Source organism: Aegilops tauschii, chromosome 5 (assembly GCF_002575655.3).
Source record: "Aegilops tauschii subsp. strangulata cultivar AL8/78 chromosome 5, Aet v6.0, whole genome shotgun sequence".
Lineage (NCBI taxonomy): Eukaryota > Viridiplantae > Streptophyta > Magnoliopsida > Poales > Poaceae > Aegilops > Aegilops tauschii.
In genome coordinates, this window is record NC_053039.3 from 536,740,988 (window position 1) to 536,751,827 (window position 10,840).

The following is a 10,840-nucleotide window of genomic DNA, read 5'->3' on the forward strand; positions in this document are numbered from 1 at the left end:
TCAGCCAGCTCGTTGTCATCAGCCAGCTGACGGCAAAGAAGGTCTTTGCCATCAGCTTACAGGAAACTGACGGCAAAGAAAGAGCTAGCGGCAAAGATCATGTTTGTCGTCCGCTAGCGGACGGCATAGAAGCTTTGCCGTCTGCTAGTAGACGGCAAAGAGTGAGGGTGGCCCACTAACGAGTACCACCTAAGGGCCACATTCTTTGCCGTCCGCTAGCAGACGGCAAAGAAAGTGGCCAACTAACGTCCGTTAGCTAGGCACTTTGCCATCTGCTAGCAGACGACAAAGAGCTGTGACCTAAACTAAAAAGCGGCCAGCCCCACCCCCCTCTCTCTCTCTCTTCCCTCTCTCTCCCTCCCCTCATCACACCCGTGCCACCACCCCCGCCACGCCGCCGCCCCGCCTCGCCGCGCCGCCTCGGTGCTCGCCCCGCCGCCCCGGGGCCCCTCTCCTCCACCCCGCGGCCACCCCTCCCCGGCACCCCAATCCTCCACCCCCCGGCCGCTCCGGCGCCCCCTCCTCCATCCCAGGCACCCTCTGCGGCGCCTGAAGGTGAGACATCCCTCTTCTTTTTTTTGTTTTTTTAGATTTAGTTTAATTAGGTTAAGTTTAATTTAGGCTTGGTTTAGTTTAGGTTTAGTTTCTGTTTTTTAGGTTTAGATTTAGTTTAGTTTAGGTTAAGTTTAGGTTAAGAAGAAAGAATAAACATGAAAAAAATAAGAAGAAGAAGAAGAAGAGGAGGAAGAAGAAGAGGAGGAGGAGGAGGAAGAAGAAGATTAGCGGTGCATCACCGACGAAACCGGGTCGAGGATCGGGGTCGACCGTGCATCGCCATACCTGAGGGTGCCCGGGGACGAGCGGGTTAGGGGGTTCCTCGGTGTCGATGGAACCCTAAATAGCAAGTATCGTCGGTGCGAGATACATGTGGCCGTCGGTGTCGAACACTACATCCACGTCCCACAAGTGACGCCGGCGTCCGGCGTCCTGCAACAACAGTTCTCGGCGTCGATGGCGGTCGAACACCATTGCGAATTTGTCTTGCAACCTTTGCGATGACGATTAAAAGCCAAGTGTTGAAACTTGAAACACCCAAACTGACTCAAGTCGGTTTGGTTGTTTGAACTTTCAAAACTTGGCTTTAATCCTCATCGCAAAGGCTGCCAGACAAATTCGCCAAGGTGTTCGATCATCATCGGCCACCAGAACTATTGTTGTGGGACGTCGGGCGTTGGCGTCACTTGTGGGATGTGGATCTAGTGTTCAACACCGAGCGCCACATGTATCTCGCACCGATGATACTTGCTATTTAGGGTTCCATCGACGCCGAGGAAACCCCTAACCCGCTCGTCCTGTTGTAAATATTTAGTTAGGTTGACGGAGAAAACAAAATTGCTATGTTACTCATCTTTCGATTTAAATGTGCAGTTTTTTCGTCACTGCGAGGGTCTATTGTTCAACGAGCTCCGCCCTTGCCTTCGTGGGTGAGCACAAATGACTTCTCCTCCTCCCCCCTTCATTTGCTCTGTTCCGGTCTTTGTGCCAATGAAACTTGCTAGCTGTCTTCAATCATCAGTATGCGTGACCACAACGCGTCTCCCGTTCGAAAGGGTTACATCTATAAATATGCATGCATTTGCATATTTATAACCGTTATTCTTTCGAATTGTCCAGCGTTATCCATGGACAGCCCGAGTATGTGTAGATTGGGTTCGTTTTCCCATATGCTCTGCTCCGGATCCGATGCAGAATTTTGTCAGTGCCTCCCTGTTGTTCTTCGGGTACACATCCTCTCTGCTTATTGCCGAGATGTGTATCAGGAGAACAACGGGGAGGTGCTGCCAAATTTTGCGTCGGATCCGGAGCAGAGCATGGGAAAACGAATCCAATCTACACATACTCGGGTGGGATTAGGACATATCTTTACCTATTAGCGTCTAGGTTGCATGGACGTAATAAAAGTGACAAACTCCATTAACTGATGAATATATACATGCTGATTTATATACATATTTCTTATGTGTCCAATAGCTAGGCAAGATGAGTGATCGTGTGTGGATGTACGCCGGTCACACTAGTCAGAAAGACATGACCATTGAATGGTCAACAAAAACCAAGGGGTTTCTGAGAGCCGCATTTGCAAATGGCCAGAGGACAACATGGTGCCCCTGTGCCAGGTGCAACAATTGGCACAAGAGGATAGAGGATGAAATGGGCAAACACCTATAGAAGAGGGGTTTTATGCCAGATTATATGGTGTGGACATTTCATGGCGAGTCTGCCCAACGTGCCAGAGCTGAGGTGCTTCATCATCGCACCGACGAGCATGGTACCGGGATTCAAGACAAGGTGCAAGACTTTGATGATGCTCGGGACTCGGACGATGAGATGGAGGAATCTGCAAAGGCCTTCAATGAAATGTTGGAGTCTTCAAAACGTCCTCTCCACGAGCACACTGAGCTTTGTCAGTTGGATGCCATCTCACAACTAATGGCTCTGAAGGCTCAATTCAACTTGGGCAGAGAATGCTACGACGCAATGATGACAGTATTTGGACGTTTTCTACCCAAAGGCCATGTACTACCTGCAAACCTGTACCAGTCAGACAAAATCCTACGTGCTCTTAAGATGCCCTATGAGAAGATACATGCCTGTGAGAAAGGATGTGCCTTATTTAGGCTTAAGTATGCGGACTTGAACTATTGTCCCATTTGCAAGTCATCCAGGTATGTTGTGGTAGACAACAGTATGGGTGAGAAGATGCAGACCAAAATCCCCGTTAATGTTCTTTGGTATATGCCAATTGTACCAGGACTTCAACGTCTTTTCATGGTTGAAGAGACGGCTAGCCAGATGACATGGCACAAAGCAGGCAAAAGAACCCAACTAGATGCAGATGGGAAGCTGATGATGGTGCACACATCGGACGGTGAAGCATGGAAGCGCTTCGATGCATTACATGATGACAGAGCGGTAGATCCGAGGCATCCTCGAGTCGGCATCAGCACGGATGGGTTCAGGGTGTTTGGTCTGATGGCAGCCCAATACAGTTGTTGGATCGTATTTGTCTTTCCAGTCAATCCCCCCCGGACAGATTATGCAAAGAAAAAACATTTTCCCGATGTTGGTAATTCCAGGGCCCAACTATCCGGGGAAGAATATGAATGTCTACATGCAGCCGCTAAAGGACGAATTGCAAGAAGCCTGGGATAATGGGTTCAAGACATACGACGCCTTTAGCAAATGAAACTTCATAATGCGTGTCTGGTACATGTACTCGACGCATGACTTGCCGGCGTATGCGCTATTCGTTGGCTGGTGTGTGCATGGAAGGTTCCCGTGCCCCACATGCAAGGGAGCTCTTGGATTTCGTTGGCTTCAGGGTGGTAGCAAGTTTTCTTGCTTCGGCATGCATAGACAATTCCTGGATCCTCGCCATAAGTTCAGGAAAGACAAGAAGAACTTCATCAAAGGTAGAGTTGTCAAAAAATTTGCACTACCTGCGTTGACAAGCCAAGAGACCCTGGATGAGTTAAACGCTCTCGAGCCAGATCCAGAGCGTCCAGGGTATTTCAAGGGGTATAATTCGAAACACGCCTAGACTCACAAGACATGCTTGTGGGATCTTCCTTCAAAGACCTCCTTTGCCCCAGGGCCGACCCTGTGTTTCGGGAGGCCCTAGGCGGACTCGACGACATGGCCCCCCCCCCTATATCCTAATACCATATATATGTGTATGTGTGTGTGACTGTGCGTGATACATAAACATATATATAACTTACTAAGAGTAAATTTGAACCACACATCTTTAGTCCAAAATTTGACTATAATAATTTGACCGACTCCATCGACAACAATAATAACCAAATTCGAACTAACTCGATCGATAATACTAAAAAGATAGTAAAATGAAACTAACATGACATGATTACCTCAAATAAGAACCAAAATTTATTTGCTCCCCTATACTTGCACCATCTTCATTAACCTCAACATATTCTCATGCTCAGGATTAGTTTCTTGCCCTTGTTTTTCACTATCGGAGTAAATGGCCATGGGTAACCTAACCGACTACCCCTAGCTCTTCAGAAAAATTATCAGGCCTTTGGGCCTTCAAACACTTCGAGCATTGGACCACCTTCCCAGGCCGGCTACCTCTGAAGCCGACTCACGGAAGGCGGCCCAGCCTCAAGCGACCTCCCTCCCCAAGACAACCGCGGGGTGGCCGACTCCAAGAAGCCGGCCTCAAAGAGCGCCGACTCCAAGAAGCCGGCCGAGAACACAACCACCAAAGCTACTCCCACATAACGGTGACAAGACGGGGTGTGGCCACAGTGCGGCCCACTACCCCCGAAGCCCGAGGCGGGCATGGCTACAGGAGGCCGTAGGGGACGGCCGTCTCCCGTGCGGCCCGGCACTGTAGCCATGCTAGCCTCAACGTCATCCACGACCGACTCCCGTACGGCCCACGGGCGGCGGGCCCCTTTAGCCAGAGAGAGGCACGAAGGCGGCCCGGCGTCCCCCCAGTCGGCCAAGGGTGTGGCCGGCTCTCAGGAGCCGGCCACTCCTTTCCTCGAAGCAGGAGCCCCCTTAAGGAGACAAGACGAGGTAAGGCTACAGTGAGAGCCCCCGAGGCGGGCCACTGTAGCCATGCTTACCTCGACAAAGCCCTCGTCATCAGAGGTGAGGCTACAGTAAGCAGCCGCCGACAAGACCCAAGACGGTGGGGCCGGCCTGTCGACCAAGGAGCCGGCAGCCGGCGGGACCCACCAGTCGGCGGGACCCAGTAGCCAGCGGAGAAGCCGGCGAGCGTAGACACTGACGGCTGGGACCAGTGCCCAGCCGGATTACCATTGTACCCCCGGGGGGTAGGCCTATATAAACCCCCCGGAGCACCCATGCAAAGGGATAGCTTCTGAACACAGCACACACACCATAGAGATAGAGAGAAGCAAGAGCTAGCCTTGTTCTTCTTCTCCCTTGAACCCAACAACTCTACGAGCGATTGTAGCTACCTTTCTTTGATCTAGTGATCATGCGGAGACCCCGCAGAGCAGGACTAGGGGTGTTATCTCCCCGGAGAGCCCCGAACCTGGGTAAGATCCGCCGGCGTGCATGTCTTCGCCTCATCCCGTTTCCAGGCACCGGCGACGTCTTATTGGCACCCACAATGATAAGCCATCCATTGGCATATGTCGCACCAACCACCCGACATTTGGCGCCCACCGTGGGGCCAGGTGCACCGTCGTCCGGAGACCTGTTCTGGACGGGAACCCTCTTCCTCCCCCGCGAGCGCAGCCAGCCTGCTGCGCCCGATGGTGTTAGCCTCGACGCGCTGCAAGGCGTCGACGACGCCTGCGCTGCGAGCTGCCTCGCCGATCTGCTCGGCGAAGCTCACATCTCCGACGAGCCTGCGTCCAGCGCAGGCACCGACTACCCCGAGAGCCGCCTCGTCAGCCTCCTCGACCGGCTTCACGTCTCTAGCGAGCCTGCTGCAGACATGGAGTCGGTCGGCTCCACCGACCCGATGCTCATCGACTTCGACACAGCATCGCTTGACGCCTACCCCTCCGACGTGGTAGTCTTCGGCGACCCCCTCCCTCGAGCTGACAGCGGTAGCAGCGCTGTCACCGAGGTGCTGGTCATCAGCCACGTCGCCAACTCGGGCGAGAACGCCCGCGACGCCCTGCAAGCGGCAATGGACGACCTCTCCGTCCCCCTCCCGGCCGACGCCGACGCCGAGACCCTGGAGGCACGCCGCCTTGCCCTCATCGCGGAAGGCCAGAAGATAGCCTCCATGAGATGCCTCACCGAGGCCCACCAGCGCGAAGTCGACCGCGCCGCCTTTGGTACGCCGCCGCCTAGAGGCCCGAGCCGAGCCGGCTTCGTCCAGAAGCGCGGCGCGGCCGTCGCCAGCATGCTGGGGGCGGATCGCCCCGTCTACGCCACCCCGCTCGAGAATCTGCGAGCTGCTCAGGCGGCCGTAGAGGAGCTCAATGGGCTGGGAGCCGATGAGCTCCCCTACATGACGAGACGGATCCAGCAGCTGATCGACGGGGCTGCAGAACGGCATGAAGCCGGCGCTCGTGCTGATAGCCATCCCCCGCGACGGGAGCATGCTGCGACGTCCCGCTCGCCGACTGCGAGCGGCACTCGCCAGAAGAAAGACAAGGAGCCGGCTGCCAGCCGCAGCCGGACTCACATCACCATCGAGCGCGACGCGGAGGGCCGCCATCGAGCGGTGGAACATCAAGGGAATCTGCCTCCTCCCCCGCCTCGAAGAGAAAGACGCCTCACTCCGCCGCCTATCACGCATCCGACTCTTGGCGACCGACTCGGCCGCTGAGAAGGAGTCGGCGAAAACGACGCCCGCCACAGGATCGACCACCTTGCTCGATCCTTGGCGTTAGAAGAAGAAGACGATGGCGGCCCGCCATGCTTTGGCCCCCGCATCCGCGACGAGCCCTTCCCCAAAGGGTTCTCGCTCCCCAGAGACACGCCCAAGTACAACGGCTCGGTGAAGCCGGAAGATTGGCTCATCGACTACTCCACGGCCGTCAGCATAGCCAACGGCAATCGGCGCGTCGCCGTGAAGTACGTCCCCCTCATGCTGCAAGGCACGGCGCACACATGGCTCAACAGCCTCAAGCCCTACAGCATCAACAGTTGGCTGGATTTCACCAAAGTCTTCGTTCGCAACTTCACCAGCACCTACAAGCGGCCTCCCAAGCCTCGCCAGCTCTCCCTCTGCGTCCAAGGGCCCAACGAGTCGACCCGCGACTACCTCACGCGATGGGCCGAGCTCCGCAACTCTTGCGAGGGGGTGCATGAGGTCCAAGCCATCGAGTACTTCACCGCCGGGTGCCGAGAGGGCACCCTCCTCAAGCACCGACTCCTCTGCGACGAGCCGGCTACCCTCGATGAGTTGCTGATCATCGCTGACAAGTACGCCACAGCCGACTCCTCGATGAAGAACGAGCTCCGAGTGGACGCCTCGGGGAAGGTGATCGCTCCAGCTCCCAAGACGCCGGCTGGCGATCCCAATCGGCGCCCCTACCAGAACGACCACAAGCGCAAAGGCCCCATGCCGACTTCCACCAGTCGGCAGGTGGCCACAGTTGAAGACGAGCAGCCCGAAGAACGGCCCGCTCCCAAGAAGAAGGGTGGTCGGCCGCCTTGGCAGCCGGCTTTCTCCTACGAGCAGGCTCTCGATGCCCCCTGCAAGTTTCACAGCTGCGCGAAGCCGTCCAACCACACAACCTGGAAATGCCACTGGCTCACCCGCATCACCAAGGGCGAGGGAATGCAGCCGCCTCCGCCTCCCGGCCCGCCGCCTCCAGCCCCTCAGCAGCCGGCGGCTCGGCCGGCAGTCGGCGCCATCCAAGACGAATTCCCCGAAGAGCACGCCGCCTACGTCGTCTTCACTAGTCAAGCCGACGACAAGCGTAGCCGACGCCGACAGCACCAAGAAGTGAATGCAGTCGCCACCAGCGCCAATCAGCTGGAGCCAGGCCGACCACCCAGAGGTGATGCCATCGCCTGGCTCCTATGCAATGGTCTTGGATGTCACCCTCGCGACGGAGAGGTGAGCTGCCCGATTCTCCCGAGTCCTGATAGACGGCGGAAGCAGTATCAACATACTGTACCGCGATACCATGGAGAAGCTGAATATCAAAGCGAAGCAGCTCATGCCGAGTCGCACTGTCTTCCATGGTATCGTCCCCGGCCTGTCTTGCTCCCCGATCGGCAAGATTAAAATGGATGTTCTCTTCGGAGACAAAGATCATTTTCGCCGAGAAGCAATTTGGTTTGAGGTGGTAGATTTGGAGAGCCCCTATCACGCTCTGCTTGGCCGACCTGCTCTGGCCAAGTTCATGGCTGTGCCCCACTACGCCTACCTAAAGATGAAGATGCCGAGCTCGAAGGGGATCATCACAGTAGCCGGCGACTACAAGAAGTCCATCGAGTGTGCCATGGCCAGTAGCCGGTTGGCCGAGTCCCTCGTGGTGGCCGAAGAGAAGAAGATGCTGGAGCGGGTTGTGGCCATGGCCGGCAAGCAGCCGGCCTTGTCCCCCAACCCCAAAGATTGTGATGCGCAGGGCTCCTTCCAGCCTGCCAAAGAGACAAAGAAGATACCGCTGGACCCGGAGAACCCGGAGAGGTTCGCTGGCATTGGGGCGAACTTGGACAGTAAATAGGAAGGCGAGCTCGTCGACTTCCTCTGTGAGAATCGAGACATCTTTGCATGGTCCCCAAAGGACATGCCGGGTGTCCCGAAGGATTTCGCCGAGCACAAGCTACATGTCCGAGCTGATGCGAAGCTGGTCAAGCAACCCCTCCGCCGACTGTCAGAAAAGAAGCGAAGAATTGTGGGAGAAGAGATAGCCCGGCTGCTCGCCGCTGGCTTCATCATGGAAGTGTTCTTTCCAGAATGGCTTACCAACCCCGTTTTGGTTCTGAAGAAGAATAACAAGTGGCGTATGTGTATAGACTACACCAGCTTGAACAAGGCCTGCCCAAAAGATCCGTTTGCTCTGCCGCGGATTGACCAAGTGATAGACTCCACAGCCGGATGCGAGCTGTTAAGTTTTTTGGATGCGTACTCAGGGTACCATCAGATCAAGTTGGACCCAGCTGACCGCCTGAAGACTGCCTTCATCACACCCTTTGGAGCTTTTTGCTACCTGACTATGACATTCGGCTTGAGAAATGCCGGTGCCACTTTTCAGCATTGCATGCAGAAATGCCTCTTGAAACAACTCGGCAGAAATGCCCACGTCTACGTAGACGACATTGTGGTGAAGATAGAGAAGCGCGGTACCTTGCTGGAAGACCTGAAAGAAACATTTGCCAACTTGCGCCGATTCCGGATCAAGCTCAACCCCGAGAAGTGCGTGTTCGGAGTGCCAGCTGGCCAGCTGCTGGGCTTCCTGGTCTCCGAGCGCGGCATCGAATGCAACCCCGTCAAGATCAAGGCCATCGAGAGGATGGAGATTCCCACCAAGCTGCGAGATGTGCAGAAGTTCACTGCCTGCTTAGCCTCCCTGAATCGTTTCATCAACCGACTAGGAGAGAAGGCTCTCCCCCTGTACCGACTCTTGAAGAAGTCCACTCACTTCGAGTGGAATGATCAAGCCGACCAAGCCTTCCATGAGTTGAAGAAAATGCTGACCACTCCGCCTGTCCTGGCTGCGCCGACTGAGAAGGAGCCCATGCTCCTTTACATCACCGCGACTAGCCGAGTCGTCAGCACTGTTGTTGTGGTCCAGCGCCCGGAGGAAGGCCGAGCCCAGCTAGTCCAGAGGCCGGTGTACTATCTCAGCGAAGTGCTATCCAGCTCAAAGCAAAACTACCCGCACTACCAGAAGATGTGCTATGGGGTGTACTTCGCTGCCAAGAAACTAAAGCCCTACTTCCAAGAGCACCCCATCACGGTCGTATGCACTGCCCCGCTTGCCGAGATCATAGGCAGCCGGGATGCATCCGGCCGGGTGGCCAAATGGGCCATTGCATTGGCGCCCTACACGATCTTCTATCAACCCCGCACCGCCATCAAGTCGCAAGCATTGGCCGACTTCCTCGTCGACTGGGCCGAGACCCAGTACTTACCGCCGGCTCCCGACTCTACCCATTGGCGGATGCACTTTGACGGGTCCAAAATGCGCACCGGCTTGGGAGCCGGCATCGTCCTCACCTCTCCCAAAGGCGACAAGCTCAAGTACACGCTGCAGATCCACTTCGCCGCCTCCAACAACGTGGCCGAGTACGAGGCGCTCGTACATGGGCTCCAGCTAGCCAAAGAACTCGGCATCCGCCGGATCCTGTGCTACGGCGACTCAGACTTGGTGGTCCAGCAATCGTCTGGCGACTGGGACGCCAAGGACACAAACATGGCGAGCTATCGATTCCTCGTCCAGCTGATCAGCGGATACTTCAAGGGGTGCGAGTTCCTCCACGTGCCAAGGGCCGACAACGACCAAGCAGATGCCCTAGCACGGATCGGCTCCACCCGACAAGCCATACCGACTGGCGTCTCACTCCAGCGCCTCCTCAAGCCGTCCATCAAGCCGTCTCCAGAGTCGGATTCCATCTTCGTACCGCCCGCGCCAGATACAGCCAGATCTGACTGGAGAGACCCCGCAGGCGGCACGGGGACTTCGTCAACTGGCCCGGGGACTGCCGTAGCCGCACCCGGCCCGGGGACTTCAGAACCCGGCCCGGGGACTGCAGCAGTCGGCCCGGGGACTGCAACGACACAAGAAGCGGTAGCCGACTCACCCAACCCACCCACCTGAGTCATGGTGGCTACATTAACAGAAGAAGAAGTCACAGCTCCCTCATGGGCCCAGCCCATCCTCAAGTTCCTAGTCAGCAGAGAGCTGCCGGCTGATGAGATCTCAGCAAGACTAGTGCAACGACGAGCCGCAGCATATACAATAATCAACAGAGAGCTTGTGAAGCGCAGCGTTACTGGAGTCTTCCAGTGTTGCGTCGAGCCAGAAAAAGGAGTGGCAATCCTCAAAGACATCCACCAAGGCGAGTGTGGCCACCACGCAGCCTCAAGATCCCTTGTGGCCAAGGCTTTCCGCCATGGTTTCCTCTGGCCGACTGCCTTGGAGGATGCTAAAGAAATAGTCAAGAACTGCAGAGGATGCCAAGTTTTTAGTTCCAAACAACACCTGCCGGCTTCTGCACTCAAGACCATTCCCCTCACATGGCCTTTTGCCGTCTGGGGACTGGACATGGTAGGCCCCTTCAAGACAGCCCGCGGCGGCCTGACACATCTACTTGTTGCCGTGGACAAGTTCACAAAGTGGATTGAAGCAAAGCGAATCAAGAA